We start from the raw sequence: 21,485 nt of genomic DNA, 5'->3' as shown, positions 1-21,485 counted from the left end.
TGATGACATAAATGAGGAAATTGATGAGAGTGAGGAGTTTAGTGAAGAGGACCCTACACATATATCTTTGGTTAATCAACGAGCTCTAAACACCCACATTAAAGAGGACGGCCTAGACCAAAGAGAGAACTTGTTTCAAACTCAGTGTCTTGTTCAATTTGTACCTTGTAGTGTTGTAATTGATAGCGGTAGTTGCACCAATGTTGTGAGTTCCATTCTGGTCAAAAGACTTAATTTAAAGACACAACCACATCCAAGACCCTACAAGCTTCAATGGTTGAATGATTGTGGGGAAGTACGGGTAACTCAACAAACTCTTGTTTCTTTTACTATTGGAAAATATGTTGATGATGTTTTATGTGATGTTGTATCCATGCATGTTGGAGATTTACTCATGGGGAGGCCTTGACAATTTGATCATCAAGTAATGTATGATGGGTATGCAAATCGATACTCTTTTACTCACAATGGTAGAAAAACTACTCTTATTCCATTGTCTCCAAAAGATGTATTTATTGATCATTGCAAACTTGAAAAGAAAAGGCAAGAGGCTGATGCAAAAGTAGAGATGGAAAAAGAATCAAGTGAAAAAAAGAGCTTGAGGGAAAAGCAAGAGAGTAACACTCAGCCTAGAAAAAAAAGAGAGAAAAGCCCAATCAGTAAGCTTGTATGTTAGATCAAGTGAGGCTAGGAATGTTTTTCTCTCTAACCAGACTATTCTTGTACTTATGTGCAAGGGATCTTGTTACTTTACTAACATGCTTAACCCTTCTTTGCCTAGTGATTTTGTTGTGCTTTTGCAAGAGTTTGAAGATTTATTTTCCGAGGAGAAGCCTAGTAGTTTGCCACCACTTAGAGGGATTGAACACAAGATTAACTTCATTCCTGGCGCGCCCATTCCAAACCGACCAGCTTATAGGACTAATCCAAAGGAGGCTGAAGAGATACAAAGGCAAGTAAGTGAACTCCTTGCTAAAGGGTATGTACGTGAAAGTTTGAGCCTTTGTTATGTTCCAGTTATTCTTGTACCTAAGAAAGATGGTTCTTGGCATATGTGTGTTGATTGTAGGGCTATAAACAAGATAACTATAAAGTATAGGCATCCAATTCCCAGATTAGATGATATGCTTGATGAATCGCATGGATGTAGTCTTTTTACTAAGATTGATTTAAAATCGGGTTATCATCAAATTCTCATGCATATTGGGGATGAGTGAAAAACAGCTTTTAAAACCAAGTATGGTCTTTATGAATGGTTGGTTATGCCTTTTGGATTAACTAATGCACCTAGTACATTCATGAGACTAATGAACCATGTCTTACGATAATACTTAGGTAAGTTTGTGGTTGTTTATTTTGATGACATCCTTGTTTACTCTAATCTTTAGATGATCATATTACCCATGTACGCAATGTTTTGACTACTTTAAGAAACGAATGTTTGTACGTAAATTTAAAGAAATGTAGCTTTTGCATGGAAAAAGTTAACTTTCTTGGGTTTGTAGTTTCATTTAATGGTGTTGAGGTTGATGATGAGAAAGTGAAGGCTATAAAAGATTGGCCTACACCTAAAAATGTAACTGAGGTAAGAAGTTTTCATGGTCTTACAAGTTTCTACCGTAGGTTCATTAAGAATTTTAGTACAATTGCTTCACCCTTGAATGAACTTGTTAAGAAAAATGTATCCTTTATATGGGAAAAGATCAAGAACTTGCTTTTAATACTTTGAAAGAAAAATTGAGTTCTGCTCCCTTGCTTGCATTACCTAATTTTGAGTCTACTTTTGAAATTGAATGTGATGCTAGTGGAGTAGGGATAGGTGCTGTATTAATGCAAAATCAAAGACCTTTAATGTTCTTTAGTGAGAAGTTGACTAGTGCATCTTTGAGGTATCCAACTTATTACAAAGAGCTTTATGCTTTGGTTCGTGCATTGCAAACCTAGCAACATTATCTTTGGCCTAAGGAGTTCATTATTCATACGGATCATGAAAGTTTAAAGCATTTGAGAGTACAAAATAAACTCAACAGACGACATGCTAAGTGGTTAGAATTTATTGAAACATTCCCTTATGTCATAAAATATAAACAAGGTAAGGAGAACATTGTTGCAGATACATTATCACGAAGATATGTCCTCCTCAATACTTTGAATGCTAGGTTGTTGGGTTTTGAGCACGTAAAGGATTTGTATCAACATGACATGTCTTTGCTCCTTTTGTTGAATCTTGTGAAAAAGGACTCATTGTGGATAATTACTTGTTGTTAGATGGATTTTTGTTCCGAAAAGGCAAACTTTGCATACCATCTTGTTCCATCCGTGAGCTACTTGTGAGGGAAGCTCATGGAGGTGGTTTAATGGCATACCATGGAGTTTCTAAAACTTATGATATGCTCTCTGAACATTTTTTTGGCCTAAAATGAGACATGATGTTCATAAAGTTTGTGCTCGTTGCATAGCATGTAAACAAGCTAAGTCTAGGCTTCAACCACATGGTTTATACTCCCCATTACCGGTTCCTAACAGTCCTTGGATTGATATATCAATGGATTTTGTTTTAGGTTTACCTAGGACTAGGAAAGGTTATGATAGCATCTTTGTTGTGGTTGATCGATTTAGTAAAATGACTCATTTTATTCCTTGTCACAACACTGATGATGCAAAACATATTGCAGACTTGTTCTTTAGGAAAGTTGTACGATTGCATGACATTCCTAAAAGCATCGTTAGTGATCATGATGTAAAATTTTTAAGCCACTTTTGGCGTGTTTTATGGGGTAAGTTAGGAACTAAGCTAGTATATTCAACTACTTGTCATCCTCAAACGGATGGACAAACTGAAGTTTTTAACAGAACCATGACTGCTATGCTTAGGGCTACTATGGTTAGGGCTATTATTGATAAGAATCTTAAGACTTGGGAGGATTGTTTGCCCTTTATAGAATTTGCATATAATAGGGTTGTTCATAGCACTACTAAATGCACACCTTTTGAAATTGTTTATGGCTTTAATCCTTTATCCCCCATTGACTTGTTACCCATACCGTCAAAAGAGTTTGTAAATTTTGATGCAAATGCCAAGGTTGAGTTTGTTCATAAACTGCACAAGCAAGTGAAAGAACAAATTGAGAAACAAAATTCCAAGATTGCCACCCGAATTAATAAAGGACGTAAGATTGTCATCTTCAAGCCACGAGATCAGGTTTGGGTGCATTTCCGAAAAGAAAGATTTCCTACTCAAAGAAAATCTAAGCTTTTACCACGAGGAGATGGACCTTTTCAAGTTCTTGAGCGTATCAATGACAATGCTTGTAAAATTGATTTACCAGGTATGTACGGTGTTAGTACAACTTTTAATGTTGTTGATTTGAGTTCTTTTGATGTAGGTGATGGCTTTGATTCGAGGACGAATCTTTCTCAAGAGGGGGAGAATGATATGAACCGTGACCAAGAAATTTTCATACCTCAAGGTCCAATTACAAGGATGAGAGCTAAGAAGCTACAACAAACCTTATACAGTTATATTCAAGCTATGGGTGAGCTCATCAAAGGAAATTCTAGAAGAAGCTGGAGACCTCCCTTATATGTTGTGCAAAGTTGAGCTTCAAGAAAGAGATAAATTAAATGTACTTTAAGTTGCATTTAATGAACTCCGCTGAATTTATGAAACTAATCGAAGGATGAGTCAATAAGCACATTTTATTAATTGCATTATTTAATTATAGTTTAAATATTTGTTTGTCATATTTAAGCTAGTTTTAAATATAGGAGTTAAGGTTATATTGTAACCAGGTTATTATATTTCACCATTAACTAGTCATTTAATATGGAGGTTATGAGTCTTTTTCATTTACTAGCCCATTTAATTTGGGAATTATATATCACATAGGTTAAGGCTGTAAGGGCTATATCAAGCCTTCTTTTCTTTGATTAGACATCAGATTTTAAAATTAAGAATAAAATTTCTATTTTAGCTTTGAGAGCTAAACTTTATTTGCAAATTCTTGTGTTTAGAACTTGCATGTAGAGTCATTCAAGTGGTATTAATCAAACCTCTTGTGGAGTGATTCGAATCACGAGTTTAGAAACGAGTTTTCTTTACTCTTGATCTTGATCATCAAGGTAATCCGTTCCATACTTTCCCTTGGGTTGATTTTCCATATCAGGGGTATTCCGTCGAGCATCATCAGTGATAGGTATGGTAGATTCATTGGCACATTCTAGACCGAATTATTCGCCTTTTTGGGAACGACTTTAAACATCTCTTCAAGCTACCATTCTCAAACCGATGGACAGACGGAACGGTTCAACTGCTTGCTCGAAGAATACTTACGTCACTTCGTCGACGCTCACCAGAAGAACTGGATACAACTGCTAGATGTTGCCCAATTCTGTTTCAATTGTCAAACGAGCTCGTCTACGGGGAAGAGTCCTTTCGAAATTGTAAGTGGACGACAACCGGTCTTACCACATATTATTGATCATCCTTATGCAGGGAAAAACCCTCAAGCTCAAAACATCACAAGATAGTGGAAGCAGACAACAGATATAGCCCGGGCATATTTAGAGAAAGCTTCCAAGCATATGAAGAAGTGGGCGGACAAGAAGCGTCACCCCCTCCAATTCCGAGCAGGAGATCAAGTCCTCATCAAGTTGAGACCAGAACAGATCAGATTTCGTAGCCAAAAGGACAAACGACTAGTTCAAAAATATGAAGGCTCGGTTGAAGTCCTTAAAAAGATCGGGGCTACCTCCTACAGAGTTGTGCTACCCACATGGATGAAAATCCACCTAGTAATTCATGTGAGCAACTTGAAGTCGTATCACCCTGACCCGAACGACGACCAATGAAATGTAATTACAAGACCGAGCATCGATCTAAAACAAAGATACAGCAAAGAAATAGAGGAGATCCTAGCCGACAGGGTTAGGAAGATAGGAAGACTTGTATGGACGATTCGTGAATTCCTTGTCAAATGGAAGAATCTCCCTACGGAGGAAACCAGCTGGGAACGCGCTGAAGATCAGGACTCCGCCGCCTCCCACATCGTCAGGTTCGAAAGTAGTCGGTTGACATGCGTCAACCAATTAGGTGGGGGAGGATGTCATAGTCATGCTCGTCCAAGGCGTGTTGCCCATGGCCACATGCCCATGACAAGCCCAACACTTTATGTCTTTTCATATTCTAGTGTTTTACTTTTGTATTTCTAAGAAGTATGACGTTTCAGAAATATCATGTTTAGGCATGTCAGATATGAAATGCCTCAGAATGTACTATAGGGGGATACAACTGGTTGTCAACTTCTCCCTACCCAAGGTTATGTATTGTGAGTCGTCGTTATTTCTCTCTTGCTTGCTTATATAACGTCTCTTTCAAAAATCTCTCTGTCCTCGTTTTCTAAAACCTTCTCTTAAAATCGAGGACAGAGGCTCGAGCATACGTCGCTTGACTGTAGGCAACGCAAGAACAAATTGGCTTAACTCACTTGTCTTGGGAAAGTGAGTGCCACACAATCGCAAGTCCGCTGCCATCAAAAGTGCGATTGTGACACAAGGCGTATGCATGGTCAACGCGGTTAACGTGCAGATAGAGGCACGTTTCAAGCCTTAGTGGACGTAGACTTACCCCTCAAATTTTTTGGGCGTGACACGTGTTGTATAGGGACTGGCGGTAGGTTTTGGGTTGGACCACGGGTCGTCGGGTTGCTTCATGGAGCGCGGGTCGGATTTTGGGCCAACCGTCTGACATGTGTCAGCGGAGGCACCAGAAGCGTCTCTCCACCAGTTGCTCGCCGCGTGTCCTCTCGTTCCGACAGCCTCGTGTCCATCGCCGATTGCCTGAGTTCATCCAATTTCCAGATTTCTATCAAATTCTATATCAACCTATTTATTTTAGATTTTTCTATCTTCCAAACCGTATCTCGAATTAATTCGATTCCTTCACAAGAATTCAAAATCTCAAGTCTACCTACCCAGATATATTTTTATTATATTTTATTTATACTCACAACACTTAATAAATGAAGTCGAAAACCAAGAAAAATTTAGTTTCTTACCGAAGTAGGATGGTTTCTCGTTTCTGTTTTCCGATGCGATTTTTGTCCGTATTTTCTCTAAAAACTTACAAGACTCCTCACCTGAAGTGTTGCAACTAGATTATTAAGATTTAAATCATCTAAAACTCTCGGATCTATGGTTAAATCTTGAAACAAAAGAGGTCGCAGACTTACCTCGCGTTCTTGCCCGTTTCTTGCCAGAAACGAACGATCCAAGGCTCAGACCACTCCTCTTGATACTCTTTGTAGCTCTAGTAGGAGACCTAAGATTGAGGGTGCTTCAGTTTGGGTTTGGGGCGTTTTTCCCTCCTTTTTCCTCTTCTTAAAAACCCTAACAGTTTATTTCTCTCTCTCTATTTTTATTATTTTTTTTCTTTTTCTTTTCCTTTCTTCCAAGTCTGTCCAAACCCGCTAAAGGTGGTATGTGTGGGGCAAAATTACCTTTTTGCCCCCAGTTGAATTTGACCCAAATTTCGATTACATTATCATTTTTTTTCCTAAGTTCCTTGATGCATCTCAAGCATTTCTTTCTTCTGCACTAATTTGAAAATCACACCCTAAGTCCTCCAATAAAATCTAGAAACTAACTGTGGTTAAGAAGTTGCAAGTCACAAATAGAGAGAATTGTAACTGTTTGTATTGGGGTGTTACAAAAAGAATTATTGGTGGTTGTCATAGTTATGAATGGTGAGAGATTAAAGGAGAGAGGTGGGAAATAAGTTACATTTTTTTTATTTTCTTTTTATCTCTGATAGAATCCTTCTAGGAGGAAGTTTTGAATGAGAGATATTTGGGAAAGGAGATGTGAGAAATGGGTGAGAGAAAGGGATGAGTTACCATTTTTTTTAATTATTATTTTTTTTTGGGCTATTAAAAAAACAATATTAAATTATGCAATTTTATAAAAAAAAAAATTAAAAAGATTTTTTTATTGATTAGTTATCGTTAAATTATCGAATTTTAATCATATCTAAATAAATGAACATACAAGGTTATTTGTTTGATAGTAAGTGACAATAAAATTAAGAAAACCACTACTCTATCATCAAACATCTCAAAACGATAAATTTATGGTATCTAATTTTTTTTATCCTCGTATATCACTTGTAAATGTAATTGATATGTTTATCATCTTTTTATCTTATCAATAGACTAAAAATGGTAAATCTATCGTATTTAATTTTGTTTCTATCGATAATTCTTTTCGTACTTAATTTAAAATGTCTATAATGATACAATATAAAAATGATATATTAGTTGTATATGAAAGTAAAATAAAAATTACGTCATAATATCTCAGAAATTGTAATTTATAGGCTGTCATATTTAAAATTATGCAAATTATTTGACCCATTAAATTTGTGCAGAATGACTAAAGTTTCACTAATTAACATGTATTATATCATTTGAAAATATTCAAAGTCGCATAAATTTTATAGAAACTTTCATATTTATGTTCATGATTGTTAAATTATATAATGTTAATCAATGATGTAGAAATAAAAATTATATGTTCATAGGTAATAGAGCTTTTGAATAAAAGGTAAAGAAATCTTATTATCAAAGTTTTAGATTATAAAGATTCTAAGAGTAAATTATTCTCTTTCACGCCCATCATTAAAGTCCCTTGTCATAAAGGTGGATCATCTCATTAGATAGAAGACAGAAAATTAATAACCTCATTATAATACATCTTTAGAGACCCTAATTAAACTTGCTACTATCACGAGGCCTCATAATAAATTTAATGGAGGACTTTCAGGAGATGTTGCTGGATTAAGGTCAGTTGGTACACGCCTCTTAATGCCTAGACCCAATGGAGGAGTTTCGGGAGATGTTACTGAATTTGGTCCAGTTGAGACAATCCTCCTTGGGCTTAAACTTGAGGGAGGGCTTTTAGGAGATGTTGCTAGATTTGGGCCAGTTGGGATACGTCTCTTAGTGCCTAGACCCAATGGAGGTGTTTCGGGAGATGTTGTAGGATTTGGTCAAGTTTGGACGCACCTCTTGGTGCCTAAACTTGAAGGAGGGCTTTTAGGACATGTTACTGGATTTGGGTCAATTCGTACACACCTCTTGGTCCCTAAACTCAATGGAGGCATTTCGGGAGATGTTGCTGGATTTGGTCCAGTTGGAACACGCCTCTTGGTACCTAAATTTAAGGGAGGGTTTTGAGGAGATGTTGCTGGATTTGGGCCAGTTGGGACACGCCTATTAGCCCCTAGACCCAATAGAGGCGTTTCGGAAGATGTTGCTGGAATAGGTCTAGTTTGGAAATGTCGCTTGGTGCCTAAGCTTGAGGGAGGGCTTTCAGGAGATGTTGTTGGATTTGGACCAATTGGTATACGCCTCTTAGCTTCTACACCCAATGGAGGCGTTTCGGGAGATGTTGCTGGATTTGGTCCAGTTGGGACACGCATCTTGGTGCCTAAACTTGAGGGAGGACTTTCAGGAGATGTTGATGGATTGAAGCCAGTTGGGACATGCCTCTTAGCCCCTATACCCAATGGAGGCATTTTGGGAGATGTTGCTGGATTTGGTCCGGTTGGGACACGCCTCTTGGCGCCTAAATTTGCTGGAGGGCTTTCAGGAGATGTTGCTGGATTTCGGCTAGTTGGGACACGCCTCTTGGTCCCTAAACACAATGGAGGCGTTTCGGGAGATGTGGTAGGATTTAGTCCTATTGGGATACACCTCTTGGTATCTAAATTTGTGGAATGGCTTTGAGGAGATGTTGCTTTATTTGGACCAGTTGGGACACGCCTCTTAGCTCCTTCACCCAATTGAGACGCTTTTGGAGATGGTACTGGATTTGGTCCAGTTGGGACACGCCTCTTTGTGCCTAAATTTGTGGGAGGGCTTTGAGGAGATGTTGTTGGATTTTGGCCAGTTGGGACATGCCTCTTAGCTCCTACACCCAATTGAGGCATTTTTGGAGATGTTGCTCGATTTGGTCCAGTTGGGACACGCCTCTTGGTGCTTAAATTTGAGAGAGGGATTTTAGAAGATGTTGCTGGATTTTGGTCAGTTGGGACAGTCTCTTGGTGCCTAAATCTGATGGAGGTATTGCAGGAGATATTGTAGGATTTGGTCCAGTTGGTACACGTGTTTTGAGACCCAAAGAAAGCATATTGCAACTCTCATCCCATTTTGCCTCGTGAGCATTGAGATTGGACAAAATAGCAACAAAAGAGATCAACAAGAAGACATAAACCATATTGACATTATTAAGCAAGCTCATTTTGTCTTCACACAAGTATTCTAATTATGAAATCACAACTTTATAAACTCTGGTGAACCACTAATTTAGAAATGTATTAATAAGATTTTTTTTTTTTTTTTTTTTGTTGAATTTTTCTAATTTATTGGTCACAAATGAATTTTGGAAACTAATTATGCCCATAAGAAATTATCTAACCAATTCAATCTAATTTATTTAACTTTAATTTTAATTATGGAAGGAAAATATTCTAATTTAGAATCTAATTAAAAATATTTCCATCTAATTTTAATTCTAAGAGTGAATGTTACCTTTTTGTTTTTTGTTTTTTTTCGTAAGTATTACATTTCTCACTCCATTAACCATATTTTTCTTTTTTGTAATATAGTTTTTAGAAACATATCAAAAAAATAAATCTCCCCAAAAGTATATGCTAAAAATATTTTCGATATAGTTATTTTCTTATTTCTAATATTATAAAAAAAAATTGATAGTTTCTTCCCCTAAAAATATATTGAAAAAGTATAAAATAAATTTAAAATATATTAAAAAATAATTATAGCATAAAACATATTCTTGGTATGGCACGAGTATAGTTTTTAAAATTTAATAGTACTCTTGATTTTTAAGACAACATTTCAAAAATATAATCCTTTAAAATTTTAAATAAAAATTGGGATTTACCCTCGTTTTTATCTAAAATTTGTATAAAAACTCTATTTTAATATAATTTATATATATATATATATATATATAAATAAATGTATGTATGTACCTAGGCTTTAAATATGTTGTTTACTTAGCCAAAATTTTTAACTTGTTTTTTAGATCACCCTTTGTGCTTTAGGAATCTTTTCATATGGACAAATTTATATAAAAATCCTCCCATTTAGATACCCAATTATGTAAGAGTCGATTGATTAACACACTTTTCATATATGGGAACTTGAAATTGAACTTGAAATTGATGTCATAGATAAAATATGGGAACTTGGATACAAAGAACAAAAATCGAACTCTCACTAAGGATAATTTACTACCTTAGAAATTTTGAAACCCTAATTTTACTACATTTGGAATTGTTCCAAAAATAAAAAATAAAATAAAAAAATCTACCTTTGGAATGGTTCTAAAAAGAAAATATGTGTATTTGGAAAAGTTATCCATTTGGAATTGTTCCAAAAAGAAAAAAAAAAGATTACATTTGGAATAGTTCCATTCGGAAAAGATCTCAAACCCTAATTTTATTACATATGTAATAGTTCCATATCGGAAAAATCTCAAATCCTAATTTTATTAAATTTGTAATGGATCCAAATAGAAAAGCTCTTGAAAATCAAGATATGTCTTCGATTTAAATTATTATAATTTAGTTCATTCTCAATTAAAGGATATGCTAAATATGCCCATCAATTTTGCTTTAATATATGTTTTAAATTAATTAATGGAAGGCATGAGTTATGTCATTTAGGTTAAAATCTCAAAATTAATTGATGGAATGCATAAGATATGTCATTTAGGTTAAAATCTCACCCTAGGCTAAACATAATCATACATTTTAATTATTTTCTTTAATATAAATGTTATATTTGGAAAATTTTGATTAGGTTGTTTTCCAACATTAGCATGTATTTTCCATATACAATTGAGTATAATTGTTATGCTTGGAAATAAAGTGGAAAATTAAATTATGATATAATATGATTAGAATTTTGTCTATTGAATTTGATTTTAAAGGATTTAAAATGTTAGAATTTTAAGATTATTCCACAAGTGAATTAGTTTTTAATTCATTTAATTCAGGTAGGTTCATTAATCTAGTAATTAATAGTTAATTAAATATTAATGAATTTCTAATAAAAATTGATTATAAGAAACTCAGCTAAGGAAGGTTGTGGTTAGGCTGAGGTATTTAAGTTGACATGGAACACCTCTACCTTCGGAGTTGAATTAGTCAAATTTTATTTAATTTCATTAAGCAAGCTCATAACGTGATTATTTATTTATTTTTTTTAATAGTTTAAAAACTTGGCAATTCACATTAAAAACAATCTAACTCAGATAAATGAGATTAGCCTAATTTGTATGAGTAATAGAAAACCCTATTTCAAAATACTTAGTAGGAGAATGACATTTGTCAATATAAAGATATTAAGGACACATGTCAGGATATCCTACGTTCTCTATTACTGATTCACACCACAAGATTCATGCGGGCCTCGTGGCGGCTTTTGAAACGTCCCCTAGGGAAAGTGTTTGCATGAGTCAATATCAAGGTGAATATCTTGAGAAAGTATTTATAGTAAATGGGAGAAAATGTATCAACATATCCTATGGTCTCCATCATTGGTTCATAACGTGAGATCCATGCGGGTCCTCGTGGCGGCTTTTGGACAGTCCCCCTACGGAAGGTGTTTGCATGGGTCAATATCAAGGTGAACTCTTGAAGGATAAGTTAGTAATTTTATTTCCAATACTTACCTACCCTACGGCGGCACTTGTTGGGATAAAATTACAAGATCTAAAATGATGGGCTACATTTACGAAGAGATCATTAAGGTTGTTAATGATGTTCTTGACCAAACTAGTGGTAACTAAATATTATAGGAATAAGAGTTATTCTAGTATAATGTTTGGTTGAGATTGTCTCACTTTAGTGAAGGAACACTTGACCTACCCTACGATAGCACTCGTTCTGAATCACTGAAGTACTATAACATTAGAAACAATTGATAGGGTTCATTTTATAAAATTGTTTGTTTTTTATGCTTAAATTGAATGGATACTTGATTGTTTGTAATTAAATAATATTTTATATATTTCAAATATTATGTTCAAATTCTCTCGATTGTTTAATTTTTATTACTGATAAGTCGAGAAAATTTTAATACTTGAAAAAATAATATTAGCACTATATGATGGTAATATATATATATATATATATATATATTTTTGTCTTTATTGAGAAATGTTCTCAAGACCTATTGTCAATGTGAATCGAATTATTTGAAGAGCATATGATTGGTGAATCAAAGGTGATGAGAAAGCTTTGTTCATATCTCCTCGTTGACATGTTGGATGTCATAACTAAAAGATAAGAAAATGATAAAAACATGGGAAATGTTTAAGTTAGATAGTTATCTAAATGACCTCGAGATTAAGTATTAGAAAAATTCAAGAAAAATTGTAGGACTGAAGCTATGATAGGAAATAGTTCCAAATTAGTGAGGACAATAATAGTGAGAGAAATTTTCAAAATTACTTTGTGGAAAGAAAAATCTAAATGATAAATTTGATTTACTAGATTTTTTGTGAAGACAGAGTGACACCACCTAAATAGTTGATATAAGATCTACTATCAAGATTTATTCTTCATTACATTTATATGTAATTTTTGGAAAATACTTAAGTAGAGATAGATTCTACTAGTTGACACTAGAAATCAATCTTAGTGAGATACATTGAGATATTAAGTAAAAATTGTTACTAAATGCGAACTTTATTACTAAGTAGTTCATATAGTAGGAATTATTTTGAAATATTAAAGTTTACCTTCTCAAAATTGTTTGAAAATATGTTTAGCTCAAATGAGTACAATTAGTATGGGTTAAAATGTTAACACTTAACCTGCTAAGAAGTATTGAAATATTGATGATTAGAGAATCAAGAATAAAAAGACAAATTGTTAAGGCTGCAGGACCAAAGAGCTTTTTGAGCTTATGCATTCTGACCTAAGTGGTCTGATGAATGCAAAAGTCAAAGAATACTGTTAATATTTTATCAATTTAATGATGATTATTCAATCGATAAGTATTCTTACCAAATCTAACTTACTCTATTTTTTTTTTTGAAAAGTTCAAGAAAAATGAGATTAAAGTTGAATCCATTTTAGTGAATCTATCAAGACATTATGATCCGATCCTAATAATTAGTACGAGAACATTATGTAATAAAATTAGTGGATAGAAAGTGGAATTGAGAGGAAAAGAAGACTATATTAGATAGTCATTAAAAATATATATATATATATATATGCCACTACCAGTTATATATATATATGCCATTACTTAGTTTTGGATTATGGAAATGTAGTAAACTTAGTTTACCTGACTTCAATAATTGGAATAAACATATATGCTGAGACAACTTCTCTTTGAATATGTTCAAAAGTATGCTTAAGTGTAGACTACTAAAATAAAATAGTCTTTTATTAAATTCTAAATAGAAAATACACCCATATAATTTTTTAAGGAAGTTTAAATAAAAAGGACATACACCTTCAATAAGGTGAGAGTATTAATTAAATAGTTTCAAGTGAAAGTCGCTAATAGTTGGCAAAAATTAACAATTTAATTTCACTTGAGAGTCAAGTGGATTCTAGTCATTCATTGGACTCATCGTAGTGGGAGAGTTATGAGATGACTCAATCCTATTGATATCTAAATTGTTAGATGACCGATTGAAAAGCTTATTGTCCTCAAAATAGTTACTAGGGATGATACGAAGGATAAATAAGTTAAAGTCATAAAATCCATGACAAAGAGTTAACTTAATTTTTTTTATTTTGTGTATGGAGTTATTTGATTTTTAAGTGATACACTAGTTACATAAATTTAGAAAAATTTATGTTAAGATCAATTTTATTTTAGACGGTGAAGTATGGTAGACAAGCAGAATTAATAATTTCTTAAACATTTAAAAAAAATGTGTTTTAGATGTGGTTTAGTTCACCAATTTTCATTGGGACGATTATGATACAAAAACTAATATTAAGAAAATTATAGAAGATCAATCTATAAAGAATGATATTGAGAGAGAAAGTATCGAGGTAGTGACCCATATGACTGATAATTATTTTGATTTATATAAAAAGACTCTCGCCTAAAGTGTTTGAGGGTCACTTAGAATGTCTAGAATTATGATAACATAGGGATTTAAATGCAAGAACATGCAAATGCAATGACAGGACCTATTCTTTCCGTCTATTTTCTTTCGATACTATCTTAATCAATAACTTGAATATGTACCATATAATCTACCACAGTTGATACATCGAGTATGGACTAACCAGTCAGTTCCCACACCACTGAGTCACTTTCCTTGTTGTGTGAGCATACTCTAGAAGCTATTTAGGCCGAACACTTATTAGAATTAGTAACCGTCATGACAGCATTTAATTAAACATAGTGTTCGTTTTCTTGCCTGACCGTCGCAACATTATGATAAACATAATAAATGTTTTTCTGCTTGGTCATCATAGTATTACGATAACCATAATGATTATTTTCTTGCCCGTAACGTACGCATCCATACTATCATGAAGGGTAAAGGATATCCCCAATGCATGAGCACACAATAATGCATGAAGTCCTAATATTTTTCCATTTTCATTATCATTTAATATAACCCCACTAGTGTTCCGTACATATCATATCGTTTTTCTTATCATTTCACATATCATTTATTATATCATTTATCATATCTTTCTTGCATATGCCGGAATTGTATTTCATGCTAGTTCGTCGTTTTACATGTCAATCACGATCATATCATTTTAATTACATAAATATATCATATTATAACTGTAACAAATCATAATTTTTTTTTTTAAAAAAAAACTCTATCGCCCAAAATTTTGCGGAGGTCACCAAATAACGTTTCCCGACCCCCCACAACTCGCCGAAAACCTCCAGCCATGCTCCTCAAGCCTCTTAGAATCACCTACAAAGAAGAAAATGATGAACAAAGGAGAAAATCGAGAGAGAAAGAGAGGGAACACCGAAATTTTCCTACGAGCGAAAAATCAAACTTCGGCACCCCAAAACCGATAGCCTCGATGCCTAAACTGACCAAGCAACGCCGCAAAAGTGACCACAAGCCTAAATACGTCCACCACAAGTGAACACACACCGCGTTGTTTTCGTCCCTCCATGGACGTCCAACAACCACGAAACTTCGTGAGAGAGAGGAGGAGAAGTCGACAGAGGGATAGGGAGAGAAAAATAAAGAGAAACGATGTCGGAAAACGTCGTGGGAAGGAGAGAGAAAATTGTTGGAAAATCACATATTGGAATCGATCGAAGAAGAAAGGATCCGTCAGACCCAAATCGGACACCTGCAAACCATTAAATCCGACGGCCAACACAATTTGTGTCACTCATGCAGACGACCCATATCCCTTCGGGTCATTAAATCTGACGGCCCAATATGTCATGTGTCACTCATGCACATGGCCCATTAAATTCGATGACCCATGTGTCATTCATGTAGATACCACACTCATGCAGACATATCCCTTCGGCCCATTAAATTCGACGACTCAACACACGTGTCCGTTTCGTAGTTTGCGACGCATCGCCTCCCGAAGGCGACACGTGTCGAGCAATAAATTGACGGCTCTTCGGCCCACTAAACGGACGACCCAACATGCGTTCCCTCGCGGCCCAGCCTCACGACCTGCACCCGAAGACACGACCTGGAGTCCGTGCCTCGACCGGAACGCCAACCGACACGCGCATCCTCCCCTACAACGACACGTTTCACGCATGCGGATGCGTCCTTCGACTTGGTATAGACCTGTGATACCGTTTGCTAGGTTTTTGACCATTATGAACCCATTTTTGACCTTAGTGAAGGCAAATAAGATCAGTATATCACCCTATCTCTAAATTTATATTAATTTATGATAGAAATGTGAGTTATTAACGTAAAGAAGATGAACGTTCTAATAGGAGTCAACTCTCAACGACCTTTGGAGCAGCTCTCGAGGAACGAGAGCTTACGTTAATTAAATTAGAGAGTACTTCATCTAAGGTCAACCAAGTAAGTGGTCTTATTATAGAATAGTCTAAAAATTGTTTGAGTTATGATGATGTAGGAGTTGTGTCGTACGATGTCGTATGTTAGTATATGATGATGTCTGAGTTAAGATGATGTATGAGTTGTATCGTATGATGCCGTATACTAGTACATGATGATGTATGAATGTGTGATGATGTAAGAGTTATGATGATATGTGAGTTATGATGCTTGATGATGTGCGCAGTATATCTATATTTCGATGAATGACGTACTTGATATGCTTGATGCACTTTATGGCAATATGAGAGTATGACGATTGTGTGACATTTACCTTAACATGATAGTGCTTTCCATATTGAGCATGCTATATGATGATGTCATTGTAAAATGCAGAGCAAGACGAGCAAGAGAGCAAGTAGAGTAAGTAGAGTTGTCTCATTTAAATACAGTGTAATAGAAAAAATGGTTTTTTTTCTTCAGAATTTCTGATCTCTTTGTGTCTCTCCCCTCTCGACATCTCCCTCACAATTTCGTGAGTGTTATTTTCAACAAATTGGTACCCGAGCGAGTCTTACTTTCAACAAATCGGTATCAGAGCCAATGGTGAATATGATGGAACAAATGCCGCTACCACGATTAACGAAGACGAACTACGAGAATTGGAGCATCCAAATGAAAGCTCTTCTCAGTTCTCAAGACGCATAGGAGGTAGTCAAAGAAGGTTTCTTAGAACCAAAGGATACCACGGGATAAGGCAGCATTATACATGCTGTTCCGAGCTATTGACGAGTCAGGTTTTGAGAAGATTGCCACGGCAACTACTTCAAAAGAAGCGTGTGACACTTTAGAAAAAGTGTTCAAAGAAACTGACCGAGTTAAGCAAGTGCGTCTCCAAACTTTGCGTGGCGAACTGGAGAGCATGAAGATGAAGGAGTCAGATAATGTATCTGACTACATTACGCACGTACAGACCGTGGCAAATCAACTAAATCAAAACAGAGAAATGTTATGGGAGACGCGGGTTGTGGAGAAGATCTTGAGGTCATTAATCAATAACTTCTAGAATGTTGTATGTGCCATAGAAGAGTCAAAGGACCTAACGAAGTTCATAGTCAATGAGCTCGCCGGTTAGAGGCACACGAGCAACGTAAGAAAAAGAAGTAGGAGACACTTGATCAAGCGCTTCAGACTAAGGTATCAATAAAAGATGAAAAGATACTCTACTCTCAAAATATTCAAGGTAGAGGTCGAGGAAGTCGCGGGAATGGTCGAGGTAGTCAAGACAACAGAAATAAAGAAATTTATAAGGAGAAGAGACAATCGAGCCAAGCAAATTGGCGTGGAAGAGGACGCAATCGAGGAAAAGGCGACCGATCAAACATCCAACGTTACAAATGTAAAAAATAAGGTTATTATGCGAATGATTGTAACTCCGAAAAATATGGAAGAATGGGGCACGTTGCAAAAGCCTGTCGAGCCGAAAAAAGGGTGGAAGGAGCAACCAACCTAGCCTTGAAAGATGTAACAGATGAAGGTCTTCTCTTGATGGTGCACCTATTCAAAGAGATGCAAAAGATAGAAGATGGTCATGTGTCATTTGGAGGTGCGTCAAAGGTGGAGGTCAAAGGCTGAGGTACGATACATTTCTTGCAAAAGGATGGTGTAATGGGGTCAATCCAAGATGTTTATTACGTACCAGACCTCAAGACCAACATATTGAGTATGAGGCAACCCACAGAGAAAGGTTACTCGATATTCTTAAAGAACTGCCTACTACACGTGAAGGATAAGAAAGGGTGTTTGGTTGCTCGAGTCGAGATAGAAAGAAATCGGATGTACAAATTGAACTTAAGAAGCATACGAGAAAAGTGTTTGTGAGTCAACGTAGAAGACAAGGTATCACTGTGGCATCTCTGTTTTGGTCACCTACATCATGGCGGTCTAAAGGAGTTAGCGAAGAAGAATATGGTACATGGGCTACCAAACATGGACTTTGAAAGAAAATTTTGTGAAGAATGCATGCTCAGCAAGCATGCGAGAACCTCAATTCAAAAGAAGGCTGAATTTTGGAACCTCTCAAGTTGATCCATACAGAGATATATGTGAACGAATTACCCCAAGTCCTTCAGCAGAAAGAGGTATTTCATTTCCTATAAGAATCAGGGTGTTCCAAATGTTCCAACTGAACCTGTTACACAATCCAAGGCGAAGAAGATTCAACAAATATTCATCCTTCATCTACAAAATTGGATCGGCAGCTGTCAACAACAGGGTTTGAACCTACATGAGTGAAGCCTAATAGATTTCAAGTTTATTTCTTTAGCCACTCAAATGTATCAACATTTGTTGAAAATTTTTATTGTTTTTTTGTTTTCATTTTACAATGGTGAATCCCGACCACAAACGTCTTTTGTCATTTCTAAGTTTCTCTTAGAAATTCGAGCATCATATTTTCCATTTCTAAGTTTCAAGCAATTCTTGTGGTAGAATTGCACCCGAGCCATTCAATCAAGCCTTAATCAAGTTAGATTGTAGAGTGACTCAATTTAGAACAAGATTTCAAATCTTGCTTCTAGATCTTCAATCGTAAGAGGTAATCTAATTTTAGCCTTATCTCTTGATTGATCCAAATTTCGTATAAGGAGGTGTTAATTACTTTGATTCAAGGGTTCTTGCTAAAACAAAAGCTTGGATCGTTGGGCTGAGGATTAGGGTTGCCTTATCAGTTTGGTATTAGAGCCTAGACTTACATCTTTGTGGCCGACTCTAGAATTGATTTTATCTTTCATTTCTGCACTTGTTTATCTTTTCTTTAAATTTGTCCATTTATTTTCTTGTTGTCATTTCAGCCATTATGCATCAACTTTTCATTTTTTTTCTCATTTTCTTCCTAAAGATCATGTTGAGATCTTGAAAAAAAAATCTTATCATATTTGTTCTTACGACTGTGATTATAAACGATATTTATCATTTTTTTTAGATCATTTGCATGTTTATTTGAAAATCAAATAAACTTCAATTCACATCTTTTTCTTCATCCATCTAAATCTAGAATTGTTGTGTTTGATATTTTTTTTTCTTTTCCTCATGATCTACGCTTGAAGATAACTTTTAAATTTCCCGAATTCTGTAAAAATGAGAGTTAGATCGTTCTTAAAATTTTCACATCCTTTCTTTTTGGAATTTTTTTTTCAGTGTGCAATTATATCCAAAAATATCTTCGTGTCACTTATTTTTTTTGTTCACGTCTTGTTTTGTTTTGTTGTTATTTCATAATTAACTTATCTTGATTGCCTTGAATAACTTGCTACTATCAGAATTGCTTTACCGATATATTAGCCTACCTTGATCATAATTTAGTCTCTTTCCCAAACAGCCTACCTTTGTGTGTATGAACACGAGTGTCCCTGAGTGTAAAATCAGTGAGTTGAGTGTGTGAGGTCCTAAACATATTCCACTACTGTTTGTACAATCATGAACCAAGATGGAGGAAATGGAGGGGAGATCAATGAAGCTAGGTGGAGAGAAGCACAAATCGGAACAATTACTCGTTTGAATCAAGTTATTAGTACATTGACAGACCGGATGGAGCGAATTGAAATAGCCTTAGGTAATCTTCAAGGGAGGGAAGTACTCTTGAATGAAGGAGTTGAAAATGAAGAAGATGACAATGTCACCCTTTTAGTGGGACATAGTCCTAGGGGAGGGAGAGATGTCGGTCGAGGGAGAGGAAGAGTCAGAAGAAGGGGTAGAGAAATTTTAGCACAAAAAAGAATTGAGAGGGAGTACAGGGAGAGGAAGAGTCAGAAGAAGGGGTAGAGAAATTTTAGCACAAAAAAGAATTGAGAGGGAGTACCAGTAGAGGAAGAGTCAGAAGAAGGGGTAGAGAAATTTTAGCACAAAAAAGAATTGAGAGGGAGTACCAGTATGAGAGAGAAAAAGAAAAAGGAGTCGGGGGAGTAAAGCTAAAAATTCCAACTTTCTATGGAAAATCTGATCCAGAGAAGTATTTGCAATATGAGAGAAAAATTGAGCATGTCTTCGATTGCAACAATTTCAGTGAAGAAAGAAAGTTGAAGCTTGTTGTGGCTGAATTTTGTGATTATGCCATTATATAATGGTGGACATCTTTGAAATCAGAGTGGAGGAGAAATTATGAAGAACCAATTGAAACGTGGGAGGAACTGAAGACATTAATGAGAAAAAGGTACATTCCTAAGCATTATTCTCGAGTACTCAAGCAAAAACTCTATACTTTACAACAGGGATCCAAAAGTGTTGAAGAATATTATAAAGAAATGGAGACCCTTATGAATAGAGCATATATTGATGAAGATGAGGAAGATACAATGGCTAGATTTCTTGGTGGGTTAAACCGACAACTTGCTCATCAAGTGGATAGGAAAGCATACTTTGATATGCAAGAATTGTTACACCTTGCTGTCAAAATCGAAGGGCAACTAGCTTGGGAGAAGGAGAACTCCAAGAGGTATGGTATTTCAAAGTCTACTACTTTCAACACTTGGAAAAAGATTGCAAATATTGAAAAGATAGATTTCAAAGTTGGAGGCAAGTATGATCTTGACAAAAAGAACAAAGTTGAGATCTCCAAGGGTAAAGAGAATGCGGAGGAATATAAGGAGATTCGAGAAAGAAATAGAGACATCAAATGTTGGAAATGTCAAGGAATTGGTCATCTTAGTCGTGATTGTCCTAACAAGAGAGTCATGATCATCAAGAATGGACAAGTTGTCACAGATAGTGAGGAAAGTGACCATGATGAGCTAGTTGAAGAGAAAATCCAGGAGCATGAGGAGGAACTAGAAGATGGGAGTCATTTGGTACTTGTAACCAGAAGACTTCTTAAAACTCAAGTTACAAAGAAGGATGTTGATGATCAAAGAGACAACCTATTTCACACAAGGTGTTTAGTTAAGGGGACTCCTTGTAGTCTTGTAATTGATAGTGGAAGCTGCACCAATGTCGTAAGTACAATGCTGATCAAAAGGTTGCTAATTCCAACCCAACACCATCCTAAACCTTACAAGCTTCAATGGCTCAATGACAGTGGAACAATGAAGGTAACTTCTCAAGCTTTAATATCTTTTACTTTAGGAAAATATAAAGATGAAGTTCTTTGTGACGTTTTACCAATGCATGTTGGAGACATATTGTTTGGCCGACCATGGCAATTTGATAGGAGGGTTATGTATGATGACTATTTGAATCGGTATTTTTTTATAAAAGATGGTAGAAAAACCATTCTTGTGCCTTTGAGTTTTGCAAATGTATTTGCTGATCAATTAAAATTGGAAGAAAAAAAGAAAGAGTTTGAGGAAAAAGAGTTGAGTGAAAAAATAGAGAAAAGTCAACGAGAAAACCATAGTGAAAAAAAGAATGAAATTGGA

At 35.4% G+C, this 21,485-nt stretch overlaps 1 pseudogene; it reads left to right on the top strand.

Moving 5' to 3' along the window:
* Nucleotides 1–16,843: 16,843 nt before the first annotated feature.
* Nucleotides 16,844–21,485, top strand: part of LOC111472932 — a 9,547-nt pseudogene continuing 4,905 nt past the window's right edge.

This window comes from Cucurbita maxima, unplaced genomic scaffold (genome assembly GCF_002738345.1).
Source record: "Cucurbita maxima cultivar Rimu unplaced genomic scaffold, Cmax_1.0 Cma_Scf00093, whole genome shotgun sequence".
Lineage (NCBI taxonomy): Eukaryota > Viridiplantae > Streptophyta > Magnoliopsida > Cucurbitales > Cucurbitaceae > Cucurbita > Cucurbita maxima.
The sequence above is the reverse complement of the archived record's forward strand: the minus strand, read 5'-3'. Positions and strand labels throughout refer to the sequence as shown.